The 24,263-nt window shown below is 39.7% G+C and overlaps 1 long non-coding RNA gene across 2 annotated transcripts in view; it reads right to left on the reverse strand.

Annotated features, from left to right (window-relative positions):
• LOC119870884 overlaps positions 1–6,523 on the reverse strand; it is a 124,009-nt gene extending 117,486 nt beyond the window's left edge. For both annotated transcript variants that reach the window (XR_005356459.1, XR_005356458.1), the window contains exon 1: positions 4,793–6,523. This is a non-coding gene — a long non-coding RNA (uncharacterized LOC119870884). The remainder of the gene's footprint in view (positions 1–4,792) is intronic.
• Between the last annotated feature and the right edge of the window lie 17,740 nt (positions 6,524–24,263).

Genomic DNA, 24,263 nt, shown 5'->3' on the forward strand with positions numbered 1-24,263 from the left:
TATTTGACATGTTACCTATGCCTTCCTTGCTTTGACCTAAGCCATGAGAATTCTTAGGGCTAAGGATAAAGTTTGTGGCTTTTGATGGAGACTTTCTCCATGAGGGACCATTAACCATAGCTCATTTTGGCTTTAAACAAGTGTTAAAGAAGGAGTAATTTGTTTATCCCAAATTAAAGTGGGGCAGCCAGTTATCTAGTTAGTACTTATAGAGAAACGTCTAAATATGCTTAAATGGAGGTTTTGAAGGTTCTCCCCAAAAGTATCTCCAGTGATTCTTCTTTCCATAGTATATTTAAAGGCATAGTTAAACCTGGTGTCATTTTCATCTTTACAGCTGTAGTGTAATAGCAAAAGAGAACCATTAGTCTACCAGTCAGGAAATCCATCTTAGAGGTTCTATTCTTCATTTGCTATGTGACATTGAGCAAATCACTTCTCCTCACTAGACCCAAATTCTTCATCTATAAAAAAAAAAGAAAGATGAACCAGCAGACCTCTGAGTTCTCTATCAGCTCAAGTAACTCTGCTTCTCTCTGACTTTACAGTGTGACCTTGGGTGATTCGCTTAATGTCTTCAAGGCTGACTTTCTTCATGTCTCCTCCTGTATACTCCCTCATCTCAATTAATAGCAAATGCACCCTTGGAGCCATCCTTGACTCCTACCTCTCACACCCCATATTCAATCCGTCAGCAAATCCTGTGGGTTCTAACTTCAAAATGTATTCATAATCCAGCCACCATTTCCACATCCTGTTTTCAGAACCCAATGTGTATTTTATACCAAGAGTGCATCTCCGTTTGGACTATCATCTCAATTTAGAGAAGCCATGTTTCTTTTAAAAAAAAATTATATATAGAGAGAGAATGCATGGGGGAGGGGGCAGAGGGAGAGAGAGGGAGAAGCAGTCCCCCTGCTGAGAGTGGAGCCCAATTTGGGGCTGATCCCACAACCCTGAGGTCATGACGAGCTAAAACCAAGAGTCAGATGCTCAACCCACTTAGCCACCCAGGTGCCCCATAGACCAGCCATTTTTCAAGTACTCAAGAGTGACATGTGACTAGTGGCTCTTGTATTGTAGAGCACAAGTCTAGAGTAAAAGTGCCAGCATCCACATTTTAATGTTCCAAATAGAGTTGCTTGCCTTCAATGAGGTATCATGTTCTAAGGGGTTACCCCCACCACCCCCACTACCTCTTCCACCCCCATCACCAAGCTCCCACCACTACCAGTCTTCTTGGGACTGATCTGCTAATTTCCAAATCAATTCTTACAAAAGTGCTCAAAAGAAGCATTTTGATACATGCCTTTATTTATTCAACAATATTTTATTGAGATTCTGCTACCAGTCATAAAGTGTTAAACTCCTAGACAACTGCTCCCTTAAGAAGAAATGCTGGAGGAAGCCTACTGTTACCCAAAGGGATAAATAGATCTCTAATGGTAAGATTCATCATGAAGTTACGGTTGAATTAGGGATTAGAGCAAGAAAGAAAAAGGATAATTTAAGGCATAGGTGGATTTTTTATCTTGTTCCCTCTATCATAAATATAGCCTCCTTCTCTTCTTATGCATTATAAGAGTTAAGATTGATGTTCCTTTTCTTTTTTTTCTTTTTTTATTGGTGCTCAATTTGCCAACATATAGAATAACACCCAGTGCTCATCCCATCAAGTGCCCCCCTCAGTGCCCATCACCCAATCATCCCCACTCCCCACCCACTTCCCTTTCTACCACCCCTTGTTCGTTTCCCAGAGTTAGGAGTCTCTCATTGCTTTTCTTTTCCTATTCATTTGTTCATTAGTTTATCGAACACTAACTAAGTGCTATAAAAATATAGTTAGATGTTCTCCATATTCTTCATAAAAGGGCATTAGAATGCTTTCTCCAGATGGCTTTTCAAGGCATCATCTAATTATCTTAAATGGCAGAAGCAATGAAAATATTTAGTTATGCTAGATGCATACTTACTAATACCATGCATGACTTATATGGGCATTTTACTGTAACTTCTAAACTCTTAAAGTGAATCTAGTGGTCAAAATGATAAAAGCCATATGATCAAGTATTGAAGTGTAAAAGCATCTGGAAACATTTCTCCCTTTCCTGGAATTTCAGAATCTGAAGATGATAGAATCTATTGGGAACCCCAAAAGATCATCTAGCTCCACACTTTCATTCCAGAGCAAATAGAAGTGGGCCCAGATGGCGAGTGGCTTTTCCAAGACCATCTGATTTAAAGGAATGGTAATAGTGCTGGGGCTTTTATACTTGGTTTTCATTGTGTTTAGGTCTTTGTACAAAGAAAAGACAGATAATTTTTTTCTTTATTCTCCGATTCCTTCTCCCCTGAGAATTACACAATATTAAGAGTGTGATGGATTCCTTTCCTAAGACTGGTGGTTAAATGACAGCAACCAAGGAGCCTCAAAAGATATATTGAGCTGTACCCTTCCCACAGGCATTAAGAGCTGTGAGAGGTCAAGAGAGAGGCTGTCAGGTTGAGCCACTGGAGGGCACCAAATTATCTCTTTTAACTAGAACTATCCGCATCTAGCAAGGAGAAAGAGCCATAATGGACTGGCATGTATGGGGGTAAAGAGAGAAGAATGGAAATTTCTACAATGCTGATTTGAACTCCACAAGCCTAAAGCTAAAGAAACAAAACACAGGGCAGGTATTCACAGGTAGGTACAATTTCCTGGGATCCAGGCCCTCCTGGGTTATTCCCAATCTTCAGTGGTCCAAGATCCAAGGAGACTGATACTCTGTATTTTCACCAAGTGTTTCTTTACAAAGGACCAAGAAAAGTTGGTGCAGAGACTTTACTGAACCAGAATGATTTTTCACTTTTATTTTAAACTGTTCAGCCAGAGTCACTTGCCAATAGCCTCAGGAAAATATAAGATGAATGTCCATCTGTTCAGACACCTACAGAATCATCTGTTTTCATGGAGATGGGATTCTTGCTAGAATGTCATTTCACTTCTTATAATTCACCCTCTTCATCCTCCAGCTGTTTTAGGAAGTATTTCAACTGGTGACCCTCAAAGACTGCTAATAAGTTTGATGCTCCTTCTTCCTATGCTGACTCTTCATTTGGTTGAGAGATGGCAAGAAGCAATGAAATGTTACCTGGCATCTCTGTTCTATAGCAAGAGGAGATAATTGAGACTCCAGAGCAACACCATAGGCTCACTTTGGAAGAGAAGCAAGCTTCAGTAATATGTGCAGTCACAAATCTTCAGCAGAGCTACTGAAGGCTTTCATTTCTCATGGTCATAGAGAAATAAAAAGAGCTCTGGTTTAGCTGATAAAATGAGAAGTGGGCAAAGACCAGCCTGGACATCTCAGTTAGCAATTAGGAACATGGTGTTCATTCTTAGTCACTGTGGAGCACTTTGTAAACTCTGGAAGATGTTATGTGAAATATATTTAGAACCAAGTTATACCTTGCCCTTCTACACTTGTGCTTTCCAAATAATACACCTAACCTCAGACACACGGAAATGACAAAATGCAGCCAATTGCTTTTTCTCTTTTAAAGATTTTATTTATTCATGAGAAACACACAGAGAGAGGCAGAGACAGAAGCAAAGGGAGAAGCAGGCTCCTTACAGGGAGCCCAAAGTGGGACTCGATCCTAGGACGATGGGATCATGCCCTAAGCTGAGGGCAGATGCTCAACCACTGAGCCATCAAGGTGTCTGAGCTGATTGCTTTTATATCACTCTATCAGAACAGCCAGGAACTGGATCACTCAGGCTTAACCTTTGTTCTAGAATTGGACAAGTCATGGAGAAGGCATTGGTCCAGGTAGGAACTACAAGTCTATGAATTCTACTTCTAAAATAAGTATGTTGTTTCTAGTATTTTATAAGAAGATACTTCTCATTTCGGTCATCTAATGATGCTAATTCCTCTCTAGTTGGCAAAGTCTTCCCCCCTACATCCTACTTAATCCCTTCAATAACCCATGAGGTTAATACTATTTTTCCACATTAGAAGTTTAGAAAAAGCAACAAAACAAAAACAAGACCTACAGAGGTGGAACAATTTGTATGAGGTCAGTAAGTGGTCAAGTCAGGGTTCAGATTCTCTATTTTTAGGCATGTATATACACAAACCATTAGGGTCATAATATGAGTATTAGTTTTCTAAGATGTGCTCAATTCAAATGTGTAATTTTATTGATGCCTGTACATCTTTACTAAGTAAGAGTGATAAAGTTCCTGCCTTCTTGTTTCCCATAGGAAGCTCTTTGCATACGTGCAATATGGTTTGTTGTGTGAATATCTACTTTTGCCATTGGATAGTAGGTTCCATGCTTTTTTCACTGTTACATTCCCCTACCTCTTTCCTCAGAGCCAAACACAGTAACTATCTATATGACAGATTTTCCAATATTTGTTGAATTATATTGAATTAGTTATTATAGGAAGGTTTGTGATGATCTGAGGCATCTTGCCAAATGATTCCTGCTTCAATTATTTCCAAGACCAAAAATGGGATATTTGTGTTATACTCTATTTTGAACAAAAAGAACTTTAAAACTGATTTAAAAACCATAATTATGGAGAACTACAGAGACCCTTCACAGTGGTCCCCTCCCTGCATTCTCACCTTAAGGACCTGAAAGCACTGGAGCGTGGAGAGCCAGAGAGATTATTGTAGTAGTAAGCAAGATATGGCAATTTTGCAGAGTACATCCTTTGTGCTCTCAATGGTTTTGTCCAGTAAGAGTTCATGAATCCATTCATTTACACCCTGGAACAATGGATTGTACTGACCTGTAGGATCCATCAATATATATCTGGAGACTCCTGAAGAAGGCCTTTTTTTGTTTTGTTTTTTTGTTTTTCCCTGTGGGCTGAGGAAGAGAAGTCTTCTTCTCTTGGTTTCACAGACATTCTCAGACTAAGGCTGGTGATAAACATGAACATGGTCACTGAGAGCATGATGAGAATGTGTGTATACGAATACAGTTAGGGGGGTAAGGGAGGATACAAACTATCATGTCCAGAAGAGATGAAAATATTGAGAATGATTACCCTGGAGGTTAGACAATGTAACGTGAATATTTAGAGAATTTCTGACCTGAAGTAGGTGTGACCACTACACACAATGTATAGTCATGTGCTATAACTATGATTTAGGATGGCCTGGACAGAAAAGCAGCAGTGGCTAGCATGTCATATACAGAGATTCCTCTATCATTCTTATTCAATCTGAAACTTTCCATGTACTGAAAAGTACAGTCTCTCTTCAAGATTCAGTTCATGTAACACCTTCCCCCATGAAGAGTCCCTGATTTCTCAACGTTATTAATTAGTTCATTTAGACCTCTCATTCAGCATTTTTTTCTAGCTTTTTGTTTACTTGTTTCCTTGACTATCTTCCTACTAGACTTTGAGGTTGGAGTGGGATGCAATGAGCATAGTTCTTTCATCTTTGTACACCAAATGTTTAACACAGGGTTTGGCATGTACTGAAAGTTCAGTGAGGATTAAAGGAAGGAAGAAAAGGAAAAGAAGGGAGGAAGGAAAGAAAAGAAAGGGGATTCCTTAGGAAAGATTGTTTATTGAAGCTATAATGCAACACAGAATTGAGCTACAGCAGTCATTGCCTTAGCTGTTGAGGGTATAAGGTGGAAATTTAATAGTGTTGCACAGGGAATGGCATGGTACCAACAACTGAACAGCATTAGAAACTGAATGATTCTACCATAAAAAACATTGATTGCCTCCGTTGTAATACCTCTAAACTCAGAGAAAATGGCGTTCCTACCCAAAAAGTTTATCTGCCCCCAGAGAACACAACCTCAGTGCAGTCTGGTTAAAGAAGCAGAGAGCTGCAGCATCTGGCAGACTCAGGAGCCATCTCCCTCCAACTCTAGAAGCTTTGGAGATTAGTACCAAGAGAACTGAAGAACAGCACCCTGTGGTAGAGAGCACAAGGCAAGAGTGGATTGGAACGCCCACAAGAGGGTGGAGACTTGGGCAGAACCAAAGAGAGATGATATTCTTGCTTATACTGGGTAAACAATGTCACCAGATTGTTAGTGAAGAGGAAGTAGAGACCTACATGAGAACATTTGGAAACACCCCATATGGTTTACTCTGTGTATATGGAATCAACTGTACACTGTTCCCACCATAGAGATGGATTCAGTCATTCTCACCAAAGCATTCTCTTTATGAAGTCTCAAGTTAGCACACCTATCTAAATAATTATCTGTAGAAATAAACATACACCTGGAAAGGATGACCTCTACCTGAAGGTGGAAATCAAGATTCTGATGTTCTCTGTGTGAGAAATGGGTAGTTGCTCTTCAAGAATTTTCTAATAAGTCTATCACCTGTGGTTGTGTATAGCCAAAAACTTCAATAGTGATCTCTCTGCTTGCATTCTGAGATTTGCTTTGTATTCCCATCCATAGCCTATTGTGTTAACCTTATATTCTGATTCTACTTCATCACGTGATCATACTATAACATGAGGCTTGAGTCCCCCAGCTCTAGAACTAGCCATGCACAATTTTTGGCCGTACCTGGGAACAAAGGCTTCAGATCCCAGGCCATTCTTATGAGCTCATTGTGACTCACTACTTGCCAGAACTCTCCACCCTAGGTTTGTGACATGTATGATGATGTATGCAATAGGCTTTTGAGAACAGAATTCCTTTCTATACAGCAGGGGTGTCACTCCCTTATCAGTTAAAAATAAATCTGTATGAGGAAGCCTCGAAAATTATAAAAAGGTTTTTGTTTTTCACTTGTTGGATTCCAAAAGAACCCTGACACAAATGTCTATACCTTCACCATACTCTACTGTGGGAGAAATTACATATCATTGCCCAGGTTTTCTGCTCCATGAAATGGCAGCCCACAGAGTATGAGTGCATCAGATCAGGTGCACGAGTTGGTCAACTACAGAAGGGAAAGGGAGCAAATATTCTTAATCTGACCCGCCAGCACCTTAGCCCTTAAACTATTACAACATTCTTCCATGTAGAATTCTAGAATTCTAAAAATGCTGCTTAATAACTTCCATGAATTTTTTTTTTTATGTTGAAAGAGTGTATCTTTGAAATGCCACCTGCAGTCACAAGTTTATGGTTTTAAAATGCAGTATACCTTATACTGCAGTTAGGGTCATTAAAGTAATCTTTAAAACATCAGCTTACTTTGATGACAATTGCCATATTAGAGATTTTCAATGGAAATTTGGAAGCAGTAACTTGAAAAGCCTGGCATTCTAACTCCAGAAAGCTGAGGAGCTCTTGTGATGAGCATAGTCAGCTGTTTATAACTGAGACAGTTGGGCCCCTGGGTGGCTCAGTGGTTGAGTGTCTGCCTTTGGCTCAGGTCATGATCCTGGGGTCCTGGGATTGGGCTCCCATAAGGGAGCCTGCTTCTCCCTCTGCCTCTGTCTCCCCCCCTCTCTCTGTGTCTCTCATGAATAAATAAATAAAATCTTAAAAAATAACCGAGACAGTTGTGAGACCACATTAAGAGCTCAACACTGGAAGTTCACCAAAGGAACAGTTATGGTGATTTGAGGACAGTGAGGAGACGCAAATGGTCTCTAAGTCCCAACTCAGCCTGCAGAGAACCCTGAGCAAGTATCCAATCTTGCTAGGTCTAGAGCCAAAAGTCCACTTGGTCCAGTCACAACAAGGCTATACAGCTGCCATTTATTTTGTAAACAATCTTGGAGCAAAGTATTAGGAACAGAAATCAGCCCACCTCATTGATCACTGTCCAAGGAGCCTGTATCAGTTTCCCAGGGCTGCAGTAACAAAGTTAAAAAAAAAAAAAAAGATGTTGGCTCAACATAACATAAATATATTTATTTCCTCACAGTTCTGGAAGCTAGAAATCTAAAATCAAAGAAGTCTGAAATTCCAGGGAGGGACTCTTGGCATTTCCTGACTTGCCGATGTGTCACTCCAGTCACATGGCCATCTTCCCCCTGCATGTCTTTGCATCCTCTTCCCTTTGTGCATGTCTCGCTTTTCATAAGCACACCAGTAATATTGGAATAGAGCCCATCCTAATGACCTCATTTTAACTAATTGTCTCTACAGAGGTCTTATTTCCAAATAAGGTCACATTTTGAGATAATGGGGGTTAGGACTCCAACATACCTTATTTGGGAAATACAATTCAACCCACAATAGAAGTGTTAAAAAATCAAACTTCTAGGAAAAAAAAACTTACGTCCAAAAATGTGATGGCTTTTAATTTTCATTCATAAGAAAAATAAATTGAAGCTTATGTTTTCTTAAATGTTCTCATTTCTGAGCAATGATCTGAGTTGGCATTCCAAAGTCCCTAATTGATTTTGGGACACCAAACCTATAAATAAAGGCACTTCTGTGTCATTCTAAACTCACTCCTCACCTCTGTTCCCACAGCTACTCTCATGATATTTATCATTTCGTTTCCAGTGTATCAGCACACACAAAATTCTTCCACTGGACTGTGAGGTCTTAGGTCAGAACCTGCTTTCTTTTCCTTCTTTTAATCTCTAGCATTGAGGAGAGTGTCTAGAACAGATTGGTCACTTAGGAAATGTTTGTTTAATGAAGGAATGAATTGACAAAAAGTAGGGACAATATAGTTTTCATGAATAAAACTCAATGCCCCTGCTTGAGCAACAGGCTCTTGCTAATGAACTACATGACCTTTTGCAAGCCACTTCACCTCTCTGTGTCTGGTTTCATCATCTATATCATGGCGGTGTTTAACTAAATGACCTTTAAGGTCCCCGAGGGATCCCACATAGAGGATTCTAAGTGATTTCATGCCACCTGAAATAGATGGCAGTGAATATCAGACCTCGCCCCGGCATTATTATGCACCCTTGAAACTGACTAAGGCAGGCAGCGAAATACAATGGAACGCTAAGGACTCAAGCTCTCATTACTTCCTTACAGTTCTTCAACCTCACCCACATCTCCCCTTTGACTCCCTTGACTAGGTTTATGCCTCTGATCTCCTAAGAAAGGCCACTTTGTGCACATGGCTCCTTTGCTCTTTGCCCAGCAATCCCATGATCTGTTTCTGATGTCCTTTTGGCCAGTTAGTTCTTCCAAAGGTGCACAGAACTCTCTGTAAGTTGTGGGTCATGACCCTCATTGTTCCTTTCAAATAGGACAGCATACCCACTGTTTCCCTCAACACCTTGACTGTGCTCTCTCTCCCTTCCAAAATAGATTATGATTCAACAATCCAGCGTGTCAGTCAATTTTGATGTTTTTGGCAAGGGTTATAAATATATCTGTGATGATAGAAAAGAAAATCCATTTCTATATTCAAGCTTAAGCCAACAGGTTCTGTATTAGCTTCCTATTATTTAGTATTTTGTCTCTCATTCTTATTCCCATGATATGCTAGAAAAATACCATGTCCTGGACTAGAGATAGAAGGTAGGAAAGGAAACCGGATGGGGCCTTGGTTGTTGTTGCTCTTGTTTCAGAACAAAGGACTAAAAGGCAACGATATATACTTTCCAGTGCCTCAGTTTCCATTGGCAAAATGAGTTTAATGGTATTAGCCACCCACCTCAAAGATTTGTTGGAAGGATTGATTAGGTAATTACCAAACCCTTTGATCTTGTCCAATGTACATTGTCATCTAATGATGTAGCAGTCTATCTCCTGGTCTTTCAGAACCCCAGACTGGGATTCACTTATAACCAAAAAGTTGTATTTAGTGAGGTTTCCATCATTTTCTTCAAAATTAAACTAAGGGCTTTAAAAGACTAAGTTATAACCATATCTGAACATAAAAGAGGTAACATAAATTTGTCATGAAAAGAGATTCATCTCTGGATCCCCAAGCCTGGGATTAAAAGATGTTCAGGCACTCTTTCAAAATCAGGGAGCTCACTACAATGATTCAAAAAATATGGAAGGTTATAAAAATCGACTTAGAAATAACAAAAACCTAGTGATACATCGTGGGTTTGGGCTTCAGGAAAGGTACATTGATATCCTTTTCCTCTTAGAGTATATCTTATGGCAGGTTTCAACTAAAAATATATATATATATTTTTAAGATTTATGAGTATTCCCTTTTCCTTTGTGGAGAGGAGGTCTTTACGTATATGAAGCAAAGTGGAAGTTCTGGGTTTATTTCTTGTAGAAAACCCAAACAACTTGACTCTTAATGCCACAAGGCCCAGTAGGTTTGTCTGTGGGCAGCGGAGTGGTAGAGGAAAGGAAGGAAAGAGACCCTGTGCCATTTGGCTGGGTAAAAGGTAGAACCAAAGTGTGTAACCCTTCTTGGCTTTAGTTTATTGATCTGCAAATGGAAACCATATTACCTGCTCAGCTATTCGAGAGGATTTAGGTTTCTGACTTCATCACTTCATGCTCTTCTTTTGTAAATTTTGTTTCTAGTTCTTCCATCTTTTGTACATGCTTTTCAGAATCTGGATGCCTGAAAGGGCCCCCCCGCCTAGCCGTACTGGTTTCTGCAGCTGTCTGAGGTCAGATTTTCAGAATCACATTTGAGAGCAAGCTGTCATTCCTTCCTAGGCCATCTCTCCTTTTGGAAGCTCTGATCGTAGAAGCATGTCTCTTCTTTACCTTAGTCTATATTGACTGGCTCATTGTAAATAGCCTATAACTTTGTTGAATAAATAGTGAATGAAATCTGATTTCCTAAAGTAGTCAACTATACCCCAAATTCCATTGCTGGGCTGTTAAAGCTCCTAGAAGTTTATTACATCCACTCTCTCCCAAGGTCCTCATCTCTTTTGCCTCACAAGAATGAAGCTTAGGGCAGAGGTTTTCTGGTTAGCTTATTCCATCTTAAAATCAATGAAAGTGGAGACAAGGGAGTCAAACCTTTATTAGATTATCCCTTTTCCCATGAATGATATCCTCATTATTGAAATCTCTCCTTCATTACTCAACCCTCTAGATTGGTGCCGCCTACACCTACACAATCATAAAAATTACCTAGAAAGATTGTTGAAAATAGATAACCAAGTCCTTCCCCAAACATGCTGAGTCTAAATCTTCTGGGATTTAAACTTAGACTCTGCATTTTTTTAAGATTGCCCTAAGTGTCTCCAGTTACGGCCAGGTTCGGGAAACAGATCTTAGAAAGTTGTCCTTGAAGCCTGAACAGAAAGCCCTCCCAGGTTTGTCTTCTGTTTGTTTTGTTTCATTTTGTTTTAATAAAGAAACAATAGAGTCTCCCTCTTGAGGTGGGCAAGGCAAAATATTTCTCTTTGAATGAATCTATGCCTTAGTTTTTTGTTTTCTGTTTTTTAAGTCTGATAGTTAGGGTTGGATTGATCTAGGACTGTTCTAATAAGTCTCATAGACTTAGTGGCCTAAAGAAGAGAAATTTATTGTCTCACAGTTCTAGAGAGCAGAGGTCCAAGATCAAGGTGTCTACAGGACAATGTTCTCTTTGAAGGCTCTTCGGAGGGATCTACTCCAGCCCTCAATCCCAGCTTCTGGGATGGTCACAGCCTAATTGTAGTCATTGCATGGTGTTCTCCCTATGTCCATGCATGTCTGTCTGGATAGCATAAGTTACAAAAGATAAGAGTGGACAGAGTGCTTCATATGCTTGCACTTTTCTTGCTATCTTTTTAACTGCCGGAATGAAAATAGGAAACAGATTGCTGGTCCTAAGATACAGAAAGGGCAAGATCCTACTCTCAGGAAATCAAAGGTCATGGTGGGAAGAGAATTTCTGTAGACAAGACATAACAGGAGAAACGTCAAGAGACCTGCTGACTGGTACATGAAAAATTTACAATATAATTGACAGGAAATTATAGCTTGAGCTGAAGTGACAAGTCGTTAAATGAATATCAGAGAAAATAAACTGAAAATGATATTCCTCAGAGACAAATAACCCAGTAGACACTACCAAGAAACTGCTAACAAATGTGCACGTGGGAAAGAAAAAGAGCTTCAAAGCATCATTTGTGGTGACAAACAGTGACAAATGGTGAAGTATGACTTCAACTAGAAAAAGAGACTGCATCGCATTCCAGGGTGTTAGCAAAGGGGGACACAAGACCATGCACCAATAAAACCTGTCTAAAAACAGAGCAAATGAACTTGGACCAAAAACTGAAGACAAAACCTGCAGAAACACTGGAGTATTCAACTGACTGGGTTCAATCTAGTCACTTTGAGAAAATTAACAAAGTATTCTAATTTAAAATACTGACCTTGCACCACCTAAGGTACTACCAAAGACCCTCCTTCTTATTTTTAAGTAGTAATTGTACTTTTAGAAAATAGTCTGAAAACTCAATCCTATGTAACTGATGAAAATTGGAGCAAAGTCTATTCTGAGAAATCTTTTAAAAATGCAGTAAACTCTACTGTCCTGAGTCATTGGTATATCTTCTCCTTATTTGGTTTGCAAACAGTAACATTTTAGCAATCCAAATCCCAAATTCTAGCCACGTTGCCTTTATGAAACACGGTGAGAACTAAAAAAATAAACACAGATGTCCTTTGAAGAGTCAAAAGTTATCCAAAATGTGTTTCTTAAAGCCCATATAGTTCACTCTTGGGGATATGCTCTGTTCCTCCTTCTGAAACTGTTTGCACACACTTTACACATAGCTACAGCATGTATGATTATCTGGTTTCCCGACTAGTGTCAGTGGAGGAGCAAATGATTGAAAGGATACAGTATATCAGCTTATGGTGACACATTGATAGCTGTAGGAAGTGACAGCTGACAGCAAATGAGAAATCATAGAAATGATAAAAATGAAACTTGAGAACAAAAAGAGCAACAATGATCTTAAGTTGTTTAATAAAGGGAAACAACTCTATGCATCTCAATGATTCCAACAGCATCACTGAATTATGGCATGCTATCATAACAGATGATTATAATGATGACCCTGAGCCATCAAGAAAAAAAAATAAATTTGGTTCCAGATGCATCATTTAAGGTGGCAGGAAAATGTGCAATAAAACTTCCAAAAGATCTTCATCCAAATGATTTCTTTAGGTTTTAGTGCTTAAAGTAATAAACCCTTACTATTCAAAATATTCAGCTCTTAAAAATGACTCATTCTTTGTCATATTTATAAAATACCATATATCTGCAGCCCAGACCTGCCTCCTAAGTTCTAAATCCAGATTTGAAAAAGTTTGCTAAACATCTCTGTTTACATCTCACACTTGTTCTTCCTATTACACATCTGAACCCAGATCATGGCATCCCACCTCAAAGCTTGTCCTGGTATCAATCAAATGTCACCACCACAAGTCAAAACTTTTGCACCTGTCCTTGATTATTAATCCTTGATTATTCCTTCTGTCTCTTCCTTACATTTAGTAAAACTAAGTTTTCCATCTTCACCTAGAAGTCTATCTTGTATCTAAATTCCTAGTCCCCACTTAATCGCCTTGTCTGAGCTTGCACTATTTCTAGCATTTCTTTCTCATAACCACCCTCTGTTAGAGTAACACCAGCTCACTTGCCATTTGCCATTCCCTCTTATTGTTTCATGTCTTTCCTCCCACCTGGTCAGAAAGAGTCAAGTGCCCTCTTATTTAGGCAAACTCATTTTTGCATGCATGTGTTTATGTATGTATCAGTCTTTTTTTTTTTAATTTTATGATAGTCACACAGAGAGAGAGAGAGAGAGGCAGAGACACAGGCAGAGGGAGAAGCAGGCTCCATGCACTGGGAGCCCGACGTGGGATTCGATCCCGGGTCTCCAGGATCGCGCCCTGGCCCAAAGGCAGGCGCCAAACCGTTGGCCACCCAGGGATCCCCTATGTATCAGTCTTTTGCAAGACAATGAAATACTTGAGTCTAGGCAATAATTCTTAGGCACTTAGTGAATATTTCTTGAAATATTTATTGAGCAACTAGGATGAGCCACGCAGTCTGTGAGCACTGGAATAACAGCAGTAAATGAGAAGATCCTGAGATTTCTGAAATATACAATATATAGAAAAATCACATTGCCCAATTATTATAGTGCTTTCATATCTATTATCCATTTTTAATGAAACTAGTGTGTAAGCAATTAACCAAATTTTAAGTACCTTGCTTCGTACATGTCTTCATAGAATACAGGTTTTCACTGGATCATCTCATTTGTTTTTCACAACAGCTTCCTGATAGTCATCTTTACTGTCCTTGTGATGATAAAGAAGCCAACTCTCTCTGAGATCTTAGGATTTGTTCAGGTTTATCTCTGTAAGTTGGACAGATACAAAAAGCAGACAGATGGACAGATACAAAAGTTTTCTGACTTAGTCTGATATTCTCTCCACTGTTCTTTCTTCTCTGCCCAAATGCTCATCTATCAAAACATAGCTTGATCCAATATGAAAATCTTAGTGCAGAGGAATGCAAATGTTTAAGGACTAACAACTACTTTTGATTTTCTTAAACTATGGATAAGTATTAGCTATTCCATCTATAAAAGGAAATTATCAGTAGAGGTACTGATAAGAATCAGATGATCCACTCAAAGGGTTGACTGAAGAAACCTCAATGAAATCATTAGTTTCAGAGGGAAAAAAGAGGGTCAAGGTGATCATCAAGAGAAGATGCAGCATCTGGGAACTGCAACAGTAGGAAGCTCTCATCAATGGAGGTCTGAAGGGGTAGGAGAGGGAATGATATTACTGGTGAAAAAAAAAGAAGAAAAAGAAAGGAAGAAAGGAAGAAAGAAAGAAAGAAAGAAAGAAAGAAGAAAGAAAGAAAGAAAGAAGAAAGCAACGACAAAAGAAAGGAGAAAGGAAGAAAGGAGGAAGGAGGAAGGAAGGAAGGAATGAAAATGAAGGAGGAGGAGGTACGAGCTGTGTCAAGAGAAGAGGAAGTGCCTTACTGGAGATGTAACTATAGGAAAAATAATACAATTATTACAAAGACTACCCAGCAGGGGAAAGTAGAGGAAAAAATATTGGTAGCCTTTCTGCATCCCTTCCTTCGATTTCTTGCCAATAACTTTCATAAGCAAATCCCAATTAGAAGTAGAGAAAATCAGAGCCCAAGTGATGCCATTCTAGAAATCAGATTTTTGGAACAGAGTGTAGGGAAAGGAAGGGGAAAAAAAAAAAGGACTTGAAAAAAAAAATGGAGAATGATCAGCACAGAAACTCTTCTACATGCTGAAGAAAGGAAATATGTTATTCTCTTATTAATTATTGGGATTCTCATGGTAGTAGGATAAGGGTGATGTTATTCAATGGCTTTTGATTAAAATTAATTATGTCAAGTGACTCTTGGCTTAATGAGGCCACATTTAAGATCATGGACCTTGGAACCTGCCCAAACAGTCTCCTCTATTCAACAGCACTGTGAATAAGTATGGTACTTAATTTCTCTGAACCTCAGCTTCATCATCCGATAAAGAAGGGAAGTAATCTTATCCACCTCATAGCATGGTCTGAAGAATTAAATGAGACGATGGGGGTAAAGTGAAGTATCTGACATAAATGGTAAGAGTCCAATACACATTTATGATTTTAAAGTCAGGGTGTAAAGAGTAAAGGATATCCAAGGAGTGCCATTCCCTGATAGGAAATCTATATTAGGTTCAGAAAATCTGTGGAAAATTAAAAAAAAAAAAAGTATTGCTATGACCTTATTTTATGAATATTTTATTCACTAGATAATGAGTTTTTATCCATTTCTGTGCCATGTCATTGCCAAGCTGAAGAAACTGTGGAAAATAACAAACTCAGAATAAAGTTTTTACATGGGTAAATAAAATTCATTGGATTATTACAATTATGGAAACATTTACATATTTATATATAAACATGTCATAGAAATAGTTAAAGAAAAAGTATGATATTGTAATGTGTGTTCTCATTTAGTAGTACATTATGAAATAAAATCTAATAGTAACTCTAACAAATAACATAATCTTGAAATAATAACAAAGGCAGCATTTCTAGGTAATAACAGTAACTATAATTTGATAAGAAATATTTGGGATCTCTAATGGTGACACAAATCATAGATACTGCTAACACTGCCGAAATTTGCTGCTTAACATTTGCAACAAAGAGAATTAGTGATTAGTTAGTAAGAGATGGTAGAAAAAAAGATTTATTTTTCCAGCACAAGTTCATAGGTCACATTAGTTTTTATCCACAGTGTTTGAGATTCTGACCTGGAGGCTTACACAATGACTGGTAAGTAGAACACATTCAATAAGTATTTGCTAAACTGGAATAAACACAACAAAAGGACCATACCTACAGGCATAAAATTAGAATACTTTGCAGATAGTGAATTACTCTTCGTAAGCCAATAAGATTGGACTCATGCAGGCAAGATTTCAGTAGATCTCACCTGCAGGTCCCATCAAGCATAGACGTGAAATGTCTCACATGTAGAAAAGAACCAGCTCTTTGCGTTATTCTGTAATCACAAGGTTTCATAGGAAGACATGAAGAAAAACTACAGAATAGGTTAAAGATTAGACCTTTAAAACTTCACAATAAAAGAAAAGGCACACCAGGAGTAACAATATTTGCATACATGAAGTTTCTTTTCTGAAGAAGAAAAAAAATTCTCCTAAGTCAGTAAGTGACTCCAATCAACATGGTAACCAGTCTATGAGGACATACTTATTCTTTTGAAGAAGAAAAGCATTTGGGACGTGAAAAATAACAAGACACTCCTCTTATCTATCAAATCATATTTTAAAAAAGGGTAGGTAGATTGTAATGATATAAGAATTTTACTTCTGAGAATGTAACTTGGAGCAACCAACCATCTGGAGAAGAATTCAACAACAGGCATGAAAACCCTACCCGCCACTGAAGAGCTGTATGTACATTATACTATTTAATACTTACAATGACCTGAGGAAGCAGATATGTGTATATTCTCATTTTATAAATGAAAACCCAATGGATCTGTGAGTTAAGTAATTTGTCAAAGCCACAGAGCTAGTGGGAAACAAAAGTGGGATTCCAATCCATATCTCTCTAGCACCAAAACCCATACCTTGTCCACCATATCAGTTTTTTAACTTTTGTTTAAGTAATTAGATCTTTGCTAATTGAACCTAATACAGTATTTTGAATACAAAAAGGCTACATGCACCAAGACAGTTATTGCAACACTATGAATAGTATTAAAGACAAGCTCAAAGATCAACAGTAGAGAAAAAGTTAAGGGGATTATCATGAATTACTTTTCTTTTTTTTTTTAAGATTTTATTTATTTATTCATGAAATACAGAGAGAGAGAGAGAGAGAATGAGAAGCAGAGGGAGAAGCAGGCTTCATGCAGGGAGCCCAATGTGGGACTCGATCCCGGGACTCCAGGATCACGCCCCGGGCGAAAGGCAGGCACTAAACCGCTGAGCCACCCAGGGATCCCCATGAATTACTTTTTTAATTAGTCTGTAGCTATTTGAAATTCTGTTGCAAAGTGCTGATAGTAACACGAAGAGATATCTATGGTAACTTAAGGAAGAAATGAGAGTAGAAAATAGTGTGATCACAACCACAAAAAGTATAAAAAATAATTATGCATAGAAAATAACATAAAATGTTAAATGTCAATGGTTTATTCTGAATGGTAGACTTTGAGTAAATTTTTTCTTTCTTCTTTCTACTTCACTGGATTCCACATCTTCTATAATGGACATTCCTAACATTTGTGATAGAGGCAATATACATTTATTTTAAAAAGATGAAAGCAGAATCATATTTCAACATATAGATGTATCAAACCAATACTCCTCAAACTTACAAAATGTTATATGTCAATTATATCTCAGTACATACAAAAAAAGTTTTTTAATCTGAAAAGAAGAATTAAATGAGATAACTAATATATTTAAATTATATAAGAGCTTAACTCTCACAATGCTAAGTCATAATCTTGTTCTGTCAAACGTAGCACTCCATCTCATACCAGTGGCTTATTAACAGGTTGTAGGAATCATAGTCACCTACTTTGATACTGCCCTCAAGAGACTAGGAATCGTGGCCATCATGGAAACATGGTCGCAACATAGGGTTGAAAGTTCTCAGTTTGTCCCCGGACTCTACAACTCATTAATTAGTTTTGTGATTTGGGGCAAAGTCCTGAAATTCTCCGAACCTTATCTACAAAAGATTATTATCATTCAATTGTTATTAAGATGGTTACAAAGAATATATTGGTTGCTGTGTGTATTGCTCTCCATGACCTCAAGCCATACGTGATAGAGTAAAAATTATCATCCCATACAGATATTTACCTCAATGTATTTAATTACAGTACCTCTTTCTTGAAAGAAAAAGAAAGAAGAAAGAAAGAAAGAAAGAAAGAAAGAAAGAAAGAAAGAAAGAAAGAAGAAAGAAAGAAAGAAAGAAAGAAAGAAAGAAAGAAAGAAGAAAGAAAGAAAGAAAGAAAGAAAGAAAGAAAGAAAGAAAGAAAGAAAGAACAAATGAACCAGCTGGCAGAAGAAATAAATATAGTACAATTAATTATATAGAAATAAAAGTTTGGGTTGGAAAGATGGTCAGCGGAGAAAAGCAAACATTCCAATCAGAGGGTCAATACAGTTTCTGTGATCAAGCATAAAGTCTGGCTCTAAGTTCTCAGCAGTCAATGCAAAGCTAGTGACACAACGTTAATGATCAGATAGAAAGAAACAGGCTAGAGCCTCGAGGGTCACAAAGGTCTTACCAGAAACAAACTCTCAACATTTTTTTTTTCCTGTGTGGGGTATTATGCACAAAAATTGAATGATGTAATTGGCAACGCTGACAAATAATTTTTTACAGCAATTGGAAAAGTAGATTCCACATGGCTATTTTTTATAGTGACTTCTGTGAAAAATCACACATTTAACACAAATCCCTAAGTCAGTGAAGGCAATTCCGTAAGGACTCAGATGACATCCTCCAAGACTCTGAGCTTCCAGGCACGCTCTTTATCACCCTTTCCCTCTCTCTTCCCTCCTGCCTTCCTTCCCCTCTTTAAACCCATTTGGAAGCGGCCACTAAAAAGTACCTAGGAATGTGGACTTTGGGATCATATTCCTTGGTTTAAATTCTCATTTCCATAATTACCAGTGATTGGCTCTGTGCATACGACTTAATCATTCTCCTCCGTAAAATAGAGTCAATCATAACAATTAGAGAAAGCCCACAAAGTGCTTAAAATTGTGCAAAACACATGTAGCTAGCCCATAAAGGTTAGTAAACACCGCCGCTAATACTACTATGAATAATTATTTCATCCATTTGGCGATCATTCTTGAAGGCCTACTATGTAGTAGGCAATGCACAAGGTGTTGACTGTTCAAAAATAAATTGTTCCCTGACCGCCAGAAACTCACATATAACGGTGGAGGCAGACATCTAAACTGATGATTCTAAAACAAGTGTGTATCGTAGATGATTGTAAAGGAGGCGCCAAACTCAGTTTGGTAGAGAAGGGCAGGAGTCGAGGAAAGCTTTCTGGAGGAGCGCAGCGAATCTAGGAAGAGCACACACTTGCCTGATGCCTTATCCTGTGCCATGTGCTCTCCCAGGTACTTGCATATCTTAACTCACTAAATCCTCCCCATAATCCTGTGGTGTGATTCTATCCTCGCTTTACAAATAGGGAAGCAGACACATGGGGAAATTCAGCAACTCAAATCTAAGGGCATAAAGCTAGAAAGTGACAGAGCGGAGTGGCTGTGCTCTTAATCACTGTAAGCGCGTCTACACTGTCCTAGACCCTAAAGGACTCGTGACAGTTCCCCGGGCAGTGTGAGGCACATCTCTGCAGACAGCGAGGATAACATGAGCTCCAGACACAGAGGTAGGGGACAGCACGGGGTGGAGGAGGAAGGTGGCATTTCCCAGGACCAGGCGCATCGGGAGTGAAGCAGGAGGAGGTGAGCGGGACGGAGGCACAGGGTATGAGAGATCAGGGAGAGTCTTGGATGCCATGCTAATGAACTTGAACGTTAACCTGCTGGACCTGAAAATGACTGTACACGAGTGTGAAACATGCCACTCGGGCAAGAATTTTGCTCTGTATGACATGGAGCGAGATACTAAATATCTTTAAGTTTCAATTTCACTAAGGGAAAATGGGACTAATAAAATTTACATTACAGGGCAAGCGGTAATATATGCATACATGCAAAATGTGTGGTATTTAGTAGACATTCAACAAAATGGTCGTTATCCTTTTAAAGCACATTATGGGGAGCCTGAGTGAAGAGACAGGCATCCCCAAGGTTCAGCTGGTGCCAAATGTGGTGCCAAGAACCTGCATCCTGACAGAGAGCTGGGGCCTACGTGGAGCAGGTGCTATGGTCTGAAAGTTTGTGTCCCTCCAAAACCCATTTGTTAAGCTCCTAATCCCCCCCAAATCATGGTATTTGTAGGTGGACCATTTGATTAGCTCATGAATGGGCTTCACGCTTTCATCCCCTTCCTCCATGTGAGGATATGCCCAGAAATCAGCAGCCAGGAAGGGAACACTTAACCTCACCATGCCAGCAGCCTGATTTTGCTCCTCCAGCGTCCAGAACCTTGGAAAAATAAATTTCAGCTGCATATAATCTGCTCAGTCTGTGGTATTTTGTTCTAGAAGCCTGAATGGACTACAACAGCAGATAAAAATCCCATGGAGCTAAAATCCACCCTTGACATTCTTTTAGGAAGTTGCTGACATACCATTTCTCAGCCAATACAACATTCAAGCACTGAAATGCATTACTGTTTGCTCCCATTGATGAAGGAGATGTATCCGTCTCTGTCTGCTTGTCTGTGTGTCATCTCTCTCTCCACGTGTCTATCCTCGCTGAACAAGGATCACTGAATTCACATACGTTAAGTGAACATATCATTCAAGTCCTTCTTAAATAGGCCAAAGGGAAAAAAAAAAAAAACAAACCATCGTATTATTTTCCCATTAAGGGGGGAAAAAAGAATCTCTCCAGTAGACAATCTGTCACTAACTGAGCCAAAATAGAGCCTTTATATACATTACTTTTTTAAAATATTTTATTTATTTATTCATGAGAGACACAGGGAGAGAGGCAGAGACACAGGCAGAGGGAGAAGCAGACTCCCAGCAGGGAGCCCGATGTGGGACTCGATCCCAGGACTCTGGGATCACGTCCTGGGCCAAAGTGCTCAACCACGGAGCCACCCAGATGCCCCCATACTTCACATTTTTAAGCAAGCTATCCCTCCAATTTATTTTATTTGCAGTCTCATAAGTCCCTGGGATTCATGCATTGTGTGGAGGAAAAAACAGGCTAAAAAAAGGAGAGCGATGTGTTGAAAGCAGCAGAGCTGGTCATCTCAGGATTAAAACCAGGAATTCTGCTCTGAGGCTCAGGGCTCTGCACCCCCTGCCCCCCGTGCCCCCAACAGTAGGGGGGCTTCCTCATGCTGCATCGCACTGGGGAGAGGCCTTGGTACAGGGACACCAGCTGGCAGGTCACCAAACAGCACCGGGCAGTATTGACAGGCAGGAGTCATGAGGGCACCGGAGCTAGCAAGGCAGGGAAGAGGGAAAGGAACAGGGGTAGGCAAGGACTCGACAGACTGAGGTCTACCCCCAACAACAGCCTTCCCTGGGAAGGAATCAAAGGACTCTACATTTCAGAACCAAGCTCCCCGAATGGCTAGAAGCACACCGCACTGCTTCTCATTAGAACAGAGAGCATCACCCAGGAGGCTGGGATAAATGGGAGCTGGAGGATTGGGCGAGATGCAAGCAAGGGGTGCTCCACCTGCCCCTGTCTGTCCGGAGCAAGCCCTGAAAACAGGCTCTTGGAAACACTTTCTACGTCTCCAAAGCTGATCAGATCCACCTGCTGAGAAAGGAGATGAGGAGATAACACTTTTCAAAGGTTATTTCAGGAAGAAACCGTTTGGAAATGCTCCTTATATAATATTTACAATGAGGCGGATGGTTGACAAGTGGAGTTTGGGACGTGCTTCAAGTTTGGCCAGGATTACAAAACGCACCAAGTCGTCTGGAGAGACAGGAAAAGGGAGTGATGATGTGCGTGGAAGGAGCAGTCTCTGCGGTGCCTCTGCCCTCCCAGGCGGGCTCCGGGTCCACCTGCCACTGGCATGAACCGGAGCAGAAAGGGGACATAACCCACGTCTAAACCCTTCAAATAGTTTTGCCACAAAGCCCTGAAAAACAAACAAATGATGTCACAGGAAAGAAGAGAGCTTATTATATAAGAAGCTAGGGAAACAAATGAGTCAGGAGAAGAACCAAAATGAGATACATAAAACCTCTTCTGTGAAAACAGAACAAGATTGGAATAATATAGAGAGAAAAAAAGGCATCTGTCCTGTGGGAAAAAAGTTTTCCTTTCCTGATTATATAAAATAAAGTTGGGTTTGTGGGCTCATGCGTTTTAACCCGGGCCCTGGTCCCTAGGAAGGATCCACGTCCCTTGGTCAGCTTTAGGGCGGCAGCGTGGCACACCGCCCCTTCCATTGCTAGCAGAAGATTTCTTTCTCTTTGACTTTCCATGTTGGTGCCTGAGGGTCAGCTACTGCTGCTCGAAGGCATATGCCTTCTGACCCCATTACTCAGGTGAACAAACAGCCTCTTGTAGGGAAATCTATTTATAAAATCCAAAGAAAGTCATTACCAATCTCATGCATGTGCATAATAAGGCCACTCAATGTTTACTCATAAACCTTAGAATCAAATCCCCAAACTTTGTCATGCCGTGTAGGTCCCAGACATCTCCATGCCCCTTCCTATCCACTCATGCTACCTTCCCTCTCGGTATCCTCCCCCCACAATGGCTCAATTTCTTTCAATTCCTTGAACACACCACATTCTTTGCAACCACAGGACCTTTGCACAGGCCTCCCCCTATGTTGGAAATGTCCCGGCCTCTACCCTACAATGAGTGAGCCCTAGTTATCCTTTAGGCCTGAGCTTAAACGATCCTTCCTCAGAGAAGTCTGCTTTGATTCTTCCATGAAAATGAGGACCCCTTGTAATTATCTCTGAAAGTTCCAAGTCTTTGTTTACGGTGCACGTCTCACAAACTGTAAGGACAGGGCTGATGATTATTTCCTTTCTTCTTACTAGATTGGAAGCCAGATGAGGGCAGAAATAATTCTGATATTTTGAAGAGATACATTGCTTTCTTTCCCACATTTAGTAATTAATACTGTATATCACACACTCAAATATATGGGCAATGAGCTGAGTTGTGGCTAAGGATCTGCTTACAGAATTATTTGTAAATCCACCAAAACTAATTGAGAATCTACCATGTGCTAGGTGCTGGGAATAGAGCTGTGACTGGGCCAGACCCATTCCCTGCCCTCATGGATCTTGCAGCCTATACCCCACATTTTCTATGGGGATTTGTTCAAAGCCTTTTTAAAATGGAAGGATGGCTGGGGTGCCTGGGTGGCTCAGTGAGCTAAGTGTCTGCCTTCAGCTCAGGTCGTGATCCCAGGGTCCTGGGATCCAACCCCACCCACATCAGGCTCCCTGCTCAGCGGGGAGTCTGCTTCTCTCTCCCCCTCTGCCGTTCCCCCTGCTTGGGCTCTCTTGCTTTCTCTGTCAGATAAATACACAAAATCTTAAAAATAAATAAAAATAAATAAAGAAAATGGAAGGATGGCATTTACGTACCTGATTTTCCCCTTGAAAAGAACGATTCATGGCCTAAACACCAAGTCAAAGTAGAAATTCTGCCTTCGATTCAAGCTACCTTTTCATTCACTCACTCTTCCTACACCAGCAGATCAAAAAGGGACAGGTCATCGACTTTGATCTCAAATTTCTTCTGTTCATTTGTGTCAGAACTGTAATGTTATTTAACCTTTGCTTTTTTGTGCTTAATGGATATGAGTGTTCTGATAAATGCAGCGCAGCAGTCAATAACGCACCAAAGCCTGCCCATAATTGGCTAACTTGGGAAATAAAGGGCCCTGCTTACTAAGTCTTAAATAATATACTCTGGACAAGTCTGCACATCATTTTATCAGTGATTATAGGAATTTAGATATTCAAACTCCAGGATTGTTAATAGGAGTTGCAACCCAGGTGCTCACAACCTATTCTAAAATAAAATATACCAAGATCCATACTAAATTCTTTATTCTCTTTCCTTCAAATTCTTACCTGATTCTTGCAGGTGAAAACAGGGTTAATATACAACCTCAAATACTTTAAAAATATATTTCATTTATTTATTCATGAGAGACATGAAAAGAGAGGCAGAGACACACGCAGAGGGAGGAGAAGCAGGATCCATGCCAGGAGGCTGATGCAGGACTTGATCCCG

Source organism: Canis lupus, chromosome 3, assembly GCF_011100685.1.
Source record: "Canis lupus familiaris isolate Mischka breed German Shepherd chromosome 3, alternate assembly UU_Cfam_GSD_1.0, whole genome shotgun sequence".
Taxonomy (NCBI): domain Eukaryota; kingdom Metazoa; phylum Chordata; class Mammalia; order Carnivora; family Canidae; genus Canis; species Canis lupus.